The sequence below is a fragment of the Harpia harpyja genome, chromosome 2 (assembly GCF_026419915.1).
Source record: "Harpia harpyja isolate bHarHar1 chromosome 2, bHarHar1 primary haplotype, whole genome shotgun sequence".
Lineage (NCBI taxonomy): Eukaryota > Metazoa > Chordata > Aves > Accipitriformes > Accipitridae > Harpia > Harpia harpyja.
This window is the reverse complement of record NC_068941.1, coordinates 24,941,025-24,951,074: the sequence shown is the minus strand read 5'-3', so window position 1 is coordinate 24,951,074 and position 10,050 is coordinate 24,941,025. Positions and strand designations below refer to the sequence as shown.

General features: G+C 42.8%; 1 protein-coding gene across 4 annotated transcripts in view; it reads left to right on the top strand.

The window, feature by feature from the left end:
• Positions 1-4,734: 4,734 nt before the first annotated feature.
• The window catches only part of PTPN13 (protein tyrosine phosphatase non-receptor type 13), a 128,732-nt gene continuing 123,416 nt past the window's right edge, over positions 4,735-10,050 (top strand). For 3 of the 4 annotated variants that reach the window (XM_052773065.1, XM_052773056.1, XM_052773038.1), the window contains exon 1: positions 4,939-5,171. The gene's annotated coding sequence lies outside the window, so the exon portion shown is untranslated. Of the gene's footprint in view, positions 4,845-4,938; positions 5,172-10,050 lie in introns of those variants that run through there. The other variant, XM_052773046.1, reaches the window with a different exon arrangement.

Sequence of the window (10,050 nt, the reverse complement as noted above, 5' to 3'; positions counted from 1 at the left end):
TGGTATTGGAAATATAAAAAGCATAAAGAAAATACTAAGTACAATTTCCAGGACCAGAGAGTTTGTTACACTGTTGCTACAACCAGTGTCCCTGAGTGAATGTTATCAATGATAGAAACTGCAAAAAATTCTCTTAGTTGTCAACAAAGAGAATCAGTGGTAAAAAAGTTCTGGAAAAAAGTTGGGTTATGTTAACTTCGTTTGTATTTCTTTTACTGTTTTTGCTACCTTCTAATGAAAAGTACTGTAATTAACATATTCAGTTCCCATCCCTTCCAATTAGGTTATGCATCTGAATATGCACATATTTGCTAGTCAAAAATAGCAACACTGTGCAATCCTTAAGGATTAATATAAAGAACTTAGTTTCCAGTCATTTCTATCACCTTAGAAAAGTGACATTTGATTAAACTGAAAAATTTATGTGAGTAACCTTAGGATTTTCAACAGCTCTGGAAGTGTAATAATGTATTGCATGAGCTGTAAATGCTGGATCTAAACATTAGATTGTTTGCCTGCAGACATTTGCTTACTGAAACTGTCATTGTGCAACTTTCGTTGCATGACATTAAAAACAGAAATAAAGGATGACCCCCAAATTCTAGAATTTACCAATAGATAAGCATAATTTCTTGTTGACATGTGTGTACTGAAGATCACTGCAAAATATAAAGCTGTCATTTGTACAGGTCAGAGCCTTCTCCATTTAATGGAACTATGAAGCTCTTACTGTGTTCAGCGAAAGTCGTACTAGCCCTTGCACACAGGATGATGCTAAGTTGCATTGCAGCAATAGAGCAATGAATTCATTGAAGATAAGCACAATGCTTTTAGATGTCGGAGAGCTACAACAAAGGAATATTCAAAATCCAGATTGTCTGCCTGGCCTTTAAAATTTGGTCAGCCAAGAGTCATCAATTATGGAATTACAGAAACACTACAATTTTGAGAAAAATTCTCTCTTCTCCATGCCCCTTCCCCACCCACCCCCCCACGCCCCCGCAACTTGTCTAGACTTTGGTCTGTCCCTCCACACAATCTAGCTACTGTTGATGTGAGAGCCTTTTCTTCAAAACAGGCTGTAGTCTGGGACAGCCTTTGTGTATTTCTCAGCCTTACTGACCCTTCATCTCATTTCAAATCTCAAATAAAACCAACTCCTTTTCTCCTGATCTCCCTATACCTTTTAATGTCTTTCTTCCGCTGCTCTGATTTAACTCCTGACTGTAATACTCCCAAACAAAACCTTCATTAAGATAGACTCCAAAGTTAAATGCAGAAAGGACCTGTTTGAACAAGTAGTTTCTGTCTGGGCAAGATTGTTCTCTGCTGTATATTTACTACTATTTCAACCAGTCTGGTTTTAAGTATCTAAAGCTAATTAGCTTCTGTAAATTAGATTTTCTTGAAGATTATCCTCAAGAGCTGTAATTCTTAGTGTAGGAAATATTTTCCTAGTAAAATCTCTAATTTTTTTCTGTTTTACATGGTACGTATGTAACTATACTCCCAAATACGTTTCAGGCCTCTTTTCTGCAACTGTACCGATACAGGGCTAACAAGCACACTTTAAACCTCACTGGCATTAGCCTACCAGATGGATTTCATTGCAGATGGGGACCAAAAATACTTGCTTCCTTTCACTGGCATCCAGCCTCATCAAATGTTTGTAGGCAGTGTTCTCCCTGTCCCTTGATTGTCATTTAGCCAAAGAACATAAAATGGCTAACAGTTCTAAAGGGATTTGTGAATCAAGCTGCCAAAATTCAGACACCGCTTATTGTGTACTTTTTGAAAATAAGGTCCCTGTTTGGGCACCAAAACTGGGAGACACCCAAAATTAATTGTCACTTTTGAAAATCCCAGTCACTGTACTAAGTCTTAATCTTTCTCAGAGATTTAATCTTTGTGGTAGCTATTTCTCTTTGCTGCTTCCTTCCGAGCAACTCATGTTATTTCCTTAGGATCTTTTAGATAATATAAGGACAACACCTAATACCCTAATATGGTTTAACTCTAAAAGAAGATGCTTTGCAGGCCAAGAACTTGTGTGTGAATTGCCCTAAGATGCAGTTATGTTGGGCATTTTTCTTTTTTTTAGTATGGTTTTCCTTAGTTGCAAAGTGTGAATAGTAAGACTTAGTCTTCCTCTAAACTGACCTTTACATGTACACTGCAGTGTGTCACACAATTTTTGACTCCTCAGTTACCCATAAACATGAGATTAAGGGAGGGTTCTAGTTTATGTACAGGTTTTGTCCTAATACACAGTCAAGGTGCGGCCAGACATGCATCCCAAACCAGGAACTTGGAGGTGCTCTTGAATCCCTCAGTTTAGACATAGATAGAGGCACACCTGTTTATTAAGGAAGTTTCAGCAAGAACAGTAGATAATGTAATTTGGCTTTTTTTTTTTCCCCTAAGCAAAGTTGCACTACACTAAGCAAAAGCTATGAGTAAATGATGCAAGATACTGATGGTAGAGTAATTGGAATATATTTATTTGCTAGACACTCTCTGCAGAGGAAAATTTGAAGTTTGTAAGTCTGGTTAGCATGGACACCTCCTCTGAACAGCTAAGGAAAAAGTCACACTCAGGAATCTATTAAGTACTGGCATGTCAGTCTTTGCAGTAAATGTACATTGTGTTCATGACAAATGGCACAAGTACCACACTGACAAAAGCCATTTCATTTTTCCAGAGTGGAGACAGTCCAAGGCATCAGGTTTTGTGCACAATGTGTTATGTCTTTCTTTTAGTCAGTGATGTAAGAAGTTTCTAAAGTTATGACATTTTCCATGTATTTGCTCCCTGTGAAATGCACAGTAGGTGAAGACAGAAATTATATTTCTCTAAGCTCCAAGCTTCTTTGTTGAAGATGTTTAATTAAAAAAAAAAAATCAAATAGCCTAATGAGATGATTGTTAAGGCATTCACATACATTTACAAGGCTAAGGAAAATGCTGTCCCAAACAGATGCTCATTAGTACAATGAAGAACAAGGAACTAAATCTTCTTCAGAGGAAAGTAAATTACAATCAAATTTGCAGTCTTTTAAGAGAGGTGACTTTTGGGGGAGGAGACTTCTATAGTCAGAGGCATATTCTAGTACAAGACAATATTGCCTTATTATGTAGGTTGGGTTTTAACACATCTGAAAGTCCCATTTTATTCATTCTGTTCACTTGAAATAATAATGTATCTTTGCAAAAAACCATATTCCTACAAAAAGTTCTTTCCATGGCCCATCTTCAAATACAGTAAAAAAGACAGAATATATAGTAACATGGGTTATAGCAACTATAAATTGACCTGAGGCATGGAAGCAAAGTTTTAGGATAAAATCTACTACAGATCATCAACATCCATAAAAAAAATTATTATTTCAGTAAGACACTAACCTGTAGAAAGAGGAGGTGGACCCTTGCCATGGAATGTCTAAATGTACAGAGGTCTTGTTGGAAATGTGGATACTAATATATTCAGTTCACCTTAAAAGGTAAGTAGATAGTTATCAACTTAAGGAACTTGTATTACATGAAAATAATACTTAAATTACATAACTAACAACATCTCAGATTACGGTAGCCTCTTAAAATGTTAATTAGTTCTAGTACTCATCTTTATTTTTGTTATGACTTACACAAAGTCACTGACACTATTACTTATGGCAAAGTCACTTTCATGCTGAGTCCTTAATACTTTAGTTAGTCCAAAGGAATTAGTATTTAATTATGGAACAGTTACAGCCAAGCATTTTTTATTTATTCTAAAGCAACTGTTTCCACAAAAATGTGTTGTTTGGTTTTTTTTTTTTAAATAGAAACAATTCTTCTAGACTATCATTCTGAAAAAGTTCATTTTCACATAGCCCGAATTTGGGGCCACATCTGTGGTGACAGTATTCTTTGCAACTAAAAGTAATTTTCCTACGCTGTGACTATTTCCTTTCACAGTCTGTCTCCAAAAAGGAGGGAGCTCGTGCAGAAACCCCAGAGGAACCCACCAGAGAAGCTCCAACCCCATGGCACAAATGGTCAGTGGGTCCTCACAGTGGTTCTCGCACTCTGAGTGGAAAAAGAAGCCTTGTTTTTAAAAAAACTTTTCACCTAGCCAAGTAGACCTTTTCCTCACCACAATTCGTCTGACAGGCTAAAAGCAATCGGCCATATTTGAAAACTTTGCCATTAAGGCTTTTGCTTGTGTAAGTTTGCTTTGTGCAACTTTTTTCTTTTTTTTTTCCCCGAACAGTGCAGCAACGGTTTGGCTAGTGATGGGAAATTAAACGTCTGTCCATGGATGGCTCCCCTCCTGGGTTCCCCATCCCTTCAGTACTTTCAGGGACGGGTGACTCTACGGAAGGACAGAGAACCAAGACTGCCAGTATAAGCGCCAAGGACTGGGAGCAGCCAGAAGTAACATCACCCGCGAGAAGAACCGCCTTGGGGGCCAAGGACCGGTTGCCGCTACCAGCGCAGCAGTTTACCCCCAAGAAAGTCAATTCTCAAGTTACCTCCGAGCTCCGGCCGGACGCGGAGGGCGGGAAGGGGCCAGGGCTGGGGCCGGGCGGGGCGCAGAGGGCGGGAGGGGGCCGGGGCCGGGGCCGGGGCCAGGGCCGGGCCGGGCCGGGCCGGGCGCTGAGGGAGAGGGCGGGGCCGGGCCTGTGTCAGCAGCTTCCCCGCCGCCTCGGGGGCGCGAGGGAGGGAGCGGTCGTCGGGGGCGGAGGGCGGCTGCGCGGCCGCCTCCCCGCGCTGCTGGCGGCCCTGAGGGGGCAGCGGCGGCGGAGCGGCGTGGAGCGGAGCGGGCAGCGGGAGGGCCGGGCCAGCGGGGCCGGGCGGCCGCGGTGGGTACCCGCGCCCGCTAGCCGGGTCGGAGGGGCGGCTGCTGGCGGCGGGCCGGCCGCGCGCAGGGGGAGGGAAGGAAAGAGGCGAGCCGCGGGGCGGGGAGCGCCGCCGCTCCCGCCTTCTCCGCGCCGTGCGGGAGCGGGGCGCCGGGGCCGGCGGCCGGCGCGGGAGGAGATGCTGCTGCTCCGCTCTGACTCCGTCCCCGCGCTCCCTTTCAGGCGCCGACCACAACCTTACGCGAGCGCTGCTGCGGGGGAGGGCGAAGCTCCGGACTCCTGGGCTCCATCACCGCCCTGCCTGCGCGAACGGCGTCTCTAGACCGGCCGGTAGGTCCGCAGCTCCCCGGGCCGCTCGTCACTGCGCGCCGGGGAGCCCTTCGCGGCCGCGCTGGAGGTGCGCGGCCCTCGGGGGCCGGGGGGAGGGAGTCCCGCGGGCGGACGACCGCTTAATGGGGTGGCTCCTCTGTCGCGGGGCGGCTTCGCTCCTCGCGGCGTGGCGGGGGTGCCGGCGGGGCCAGGTGAGCGGCAGCCCCCGCGGCGAGGGATCAGGCTGCGGAGGGGAGGGAGGGCGGTGGGCCCGGCGGGGGTGTGCGGGCAGGGTGAAGTACCGGGCCCGCGCCTGTGCGGTGCTAGCGCAGGGTGGCAGCCCTGGTTGCGTAGCGCCGCGGAGTGTGGGAGGAGGGAAAGAAAGGCTGCACAAAGCGCGGCGGGTGGTGTTGGCTCTCCCCTTGGACTTCCTGCCCAGGTCGCCTTTGGGATTGAAGTGGGCTTTCAGTAACAGCAGTGCACGCGTGGGGGTTTGCGTCTGCCGGCGGCGAAGGGCTCGTTTTTGCTCACGCAAACCAGGCAAAGCAGCCCCCCGAAGTTCTTAACAGAGGGAAGCTTTTTGCCTTATTAACGTTTTTGGAGGAACAGAAATGAGGTATAAATCTGTTGGCCGGTGATGAGAAATAGCGTAGGTTTCATTGGCTTTTTATCTCCTAGCAATCAACACCTCCGCAGACCACAGGATAATCTCTCTCATATTCTAGATTGTGTCATTCTCTTTAAATTGCATGTTTAAAACAACAAAGGCAGTGACTTCATAGGGAACCGCCAGGAGCTGCTCTGTACCCCTCCTGTTTATTGGGGAAACATTTGGGAACCGGTTTGGTTTTGTAGGTGGGATCACAAGTAAATGTAGGACATGAAAACTGTAAGGGTGGTTGCAGGTAATCTCTGTCTAGCCATCTTATTAAGGTGTGAGTTTTGGAGAAGGGAATATGAAAGTCTTTGCATGTGGAACTAGCTGGGGCAGTAACCATGATCAGTTCATGAAGCCTTTTCAGTGGGAAGAGAACATGTTTTATGAAACTGTACAGTGAAACTGGGTCAGAATATGCAGACTTTCTCCTGGGGGCTGAACCTCATGTCATTGAATACATATGTACCTAGGTGTCTTGACTCCCGGGTCATTCGTTTGGGCACAGGCTAGTGAAGTGACGACATTTAATACCTAAAGTAATGACTCCAGACCAGGACTGCTTTCTGTGTTCAAATTATGTATCAGGCCTCTGACTGTACAAGTCTGGCTTTGGATGACCAGAATTATGTTTTAAAGACATTTCTGACAGAGTTAGAATCAACCAGGATGCAGATGCAAATAGGAAAACTGCTTAAATAGCTTGGTTCTTGCGCAAGAAATACTGATGAGGAAAGAGTAAATCTAGTCTTAGAATGTTTGGTAGAGCAGTTACAACAGAATTTGCTACCACTGCAAGTGCTATCAAACTTACCTATCTGTTCAGCTTTCACACTGGGCACGTGTATTTCATTCATACGGAGTGTCTTTTTTTTATCTGCCAACAAGCATGTCTTTCCATAAACAGTTTTTAAATGTAAGCAGTAATTTGAAGAAAGAATGATAACAAGAGAGAAAAACCTACAGCCTAACTTTTAAAAATATTTTATTACTTGTTTTTAACCTAACAATCCTATCTGATGACTGGAAAAGCACATGACATCTATTTCTTCCATAATGGAACTTTTTCTTTTGCTGTTGCACGTTGAGGTTTTGTATTGATTTTTCTTTTTCCCTATTCAGAGTGTGATTTTTTTTTTTCTTCTCTTAAGTTAAAGGTGCAGTAGAAGTAGACACTTTTGAATATACCAGATGTAAAAGGAGACAGGCTGTATCACAGGGCGTTGTTATAATGGCTTAATTTAAAAAAGATCTCTTCATTCTGTGACTGTTGTTGAGTGGAGTTGAAGGCTATGAGAGCCACAGACTTGAGGACACTTGAGTGGTTGGAAGAGCATGCATGAAACAAGGAAGTATCTGTGGGAGGATGGGCTGGATGTTAAGGGATAAGTGAGTGCACAGCACGTATTTTCACCAGGATAACAGATTGTATGAAGAGGATGGGATCCAGTAGTCTTTTCGCAGCTTCACAGGCCTTTGAAAGTAACAATGGGCTGCGATATGGATGAGTGGTAAATAAAGACTGTAACTGGTCATCTTGAGCCTGTGATAACTTGTGCATAGTATTGTCATTTTGGATGCCTCGAAGGGAAGTAGTGAAGAAGCCTAGGAAAGGGAGGAGATTGCATTCCTGCATGTGAGAAGTTACCAAGGCACAAATGTTGCGTTTGCTTGTTCCAGTGGGAAGGAAGGTGTTGTGTTCTTTGGTTTTTTTCCTTTATGGTGGGATTTTTTCAGCCATGTGGCTCTTATAGGGTAAGTATCACAGTGAAGGACTGCAAGTTAAAATGCAGTCTTTTATCTGTTTACTTTTTAAAGAGCACAGCAAAGCAAATATTTTCACTTTTACATGTGGAACAGAAATTATTTGGCACATAGCTATTTTCCTTCCAACTGAATGCAGGTATGAACAATAATAATTAGCAGTTGTATAGTACAATAAATCTTCAAAGTGCCTTCACATCTTAATCAGCAAACCTTAATAGCATGCTATTCCTGCAAGAGAGGTAAGTAATTAGATAAAATGAGACTGGGCAGACTCTTAAATGGAGTTTATTGTTGAAGTGCCAGTCAGTTGGACAAAGCTCTTCTTTATCACTGAAGTCTCTGAATAGTGCTGTACATTAAATGGCTTCAAGTATTTATGTGTTGAAATACATGACAATATGGCCCAGAGGGCCTGGTTAATATAGACATCCTCTTGTTCCAAGTCCTTTGTAGTTAAGGAGACCTTACACTCAAGAGTCTCTCTAGTGGTTGTTCCAGAGCACCTGTCAAGACTTAGTAACTTGAACAAGAGTAAGGTCAGCTCTTTAAGGGGAATTATTTTCTTTTGAAGAGCTTTCCAGTTTACTTATGTGACAAGCCGAGAACCTTTTAGTCTGTTGATGATACTGGTAAAACTCAAAGTGATTTTGCCAGGGGTCTGTTCAACCTAAGAACATGTAAGTATTGATCTGGCTGTTTCGTTTTGGGCATTTGAGAGGGAGTGTTGGTTAGCAGCCCAATGCTCTGTCAGTCACTTTTTTTTTTCTCTGCTTACAGAAAAACTGGCTGGAATTTTACTGTTTTAAAATGAGCTAGTCAGTGAGACAAAGAGACTGAAAAGCAAGTCTCGGGGTAGTGTGTCATGGTGCAGAAAATATTTGTAAGCAATTGCCCTAAGCTGTTGCTTACCATGGGACAAGCATGGACGGAAAGCTATGAATACCAGAGTAAGTTAATGTTGTATGTCGCCAGTTAACTATTAATGAAATCTGTGCATCTGTAAAGAAGGGTGGAACTTCTGAAAGAAGTGTTTCCCAGCCCCACCTCCTCCTGAAGTGTAGAGAAGGAAGCTGGCATTTACAGATGGGAAGGGCAGAAGAAGACTCTTTGGTGCCGTTTTTATTTTGTCCGGGCTTCTCTTTCTCCTATCCCAGTTAAATACATGGTAAGCAACTAGGCATATTCTTTGTGCATCATTATCTATTAAAATGCTTTCATAAAAGGCAATGAATTGAGTAGGCTGCCTTGGAACAATGATATGCCTTGTGAATTTGAAATCCAATTGCCAGGATAGAGATCTGCTCCACTTAGCTTATGAAACTCCGTAGGAAGAATAACAGAGGTGAGAAGGCTTTGTTCTCAGGGTTTCATCTGTTGTTCTTTATCTTTTATGTGTAAAATTAATATGCCACAGAAATGTCTGCAAGTAATGTGTCAAGAATTAAAGGAGACCTAGTATTAAAACTGCTGATTTTCAATTGCTGGTATTTGTAGGGAATACTGTAGTTTTGCAGGACATTGAGTGTTTTTGTAGATGACAGGGTAATGTCAGATTTAGGTCTAGGCATTGTGTCAGCTCATTGTTCCTGCTTCAAACAGTCTGTTGTTGAATTAGATGAGATGGGGCACTTGGAAAAGAGAGGGAAGCTTTATCTCCCATTTCGTAGCTAGCAGTAAAGCACAGGGAGAATAATTAACTGACCTAAAAATGATGAAAATTTAAGTGCGCAAGTTTGGAATTGAACACAAACCTTTTCATGAACTAATCCAACGCTGTCAAAAACCGCATCACTTTTTTCAGTAGTCTCTGAGATGAAAAGACTTTGAATTTCTGTGTGCTTCTACTCTGTCAGAGGAAGGATATGCTTTTCTGGGGTGTTCTCCCAACTCTGGATAAAGAAATTTTTGTTTGTTTGTTTCTTGAAAACTGTATTAGTGGAAAATGTTTGTCTGTATCTGTGGGAGCGATATGGGAGGGAATATCCTATAGAACTTGCTGAAATTCTTGAAAGTGAATCTGAAAATGGTTTTCATATGGTATTGACATCTTCTCTAACCGAGTATTTGTATGTAGTGTAGGTACTTGATTTCAGGCACACGTGCAGAGAAGTACCTCAGAAGTGGCATATCTGAATTCTGTTTTACTTAGAAAAAAAAATAATCTTGAGCTGAAACACTATTTGAGTGACTTTTCTTGAACAGTGCCGTTGTAGGTGATTTATATTTGTGCTGTAAGCTTTAAATTGATGCTAAGTTTAATAGGAAACACTTCTGTTTAACTCTCTTTCTCAAGTAAGAGAACTTAAACCGAGTCTTTTTCCCATCAGACCTTTCCCTGAAATTCAATTTTGTTTGTTGCTCTATAATTTGTCAAGGGGAGAAAAATGTTAGATCATACAAATTCCTCATGTTTTGAAGGTATAATGTGCTTTTCATCATAGTGAATGCTAGACTCTTACTGGATAAATCAGTGCAAAT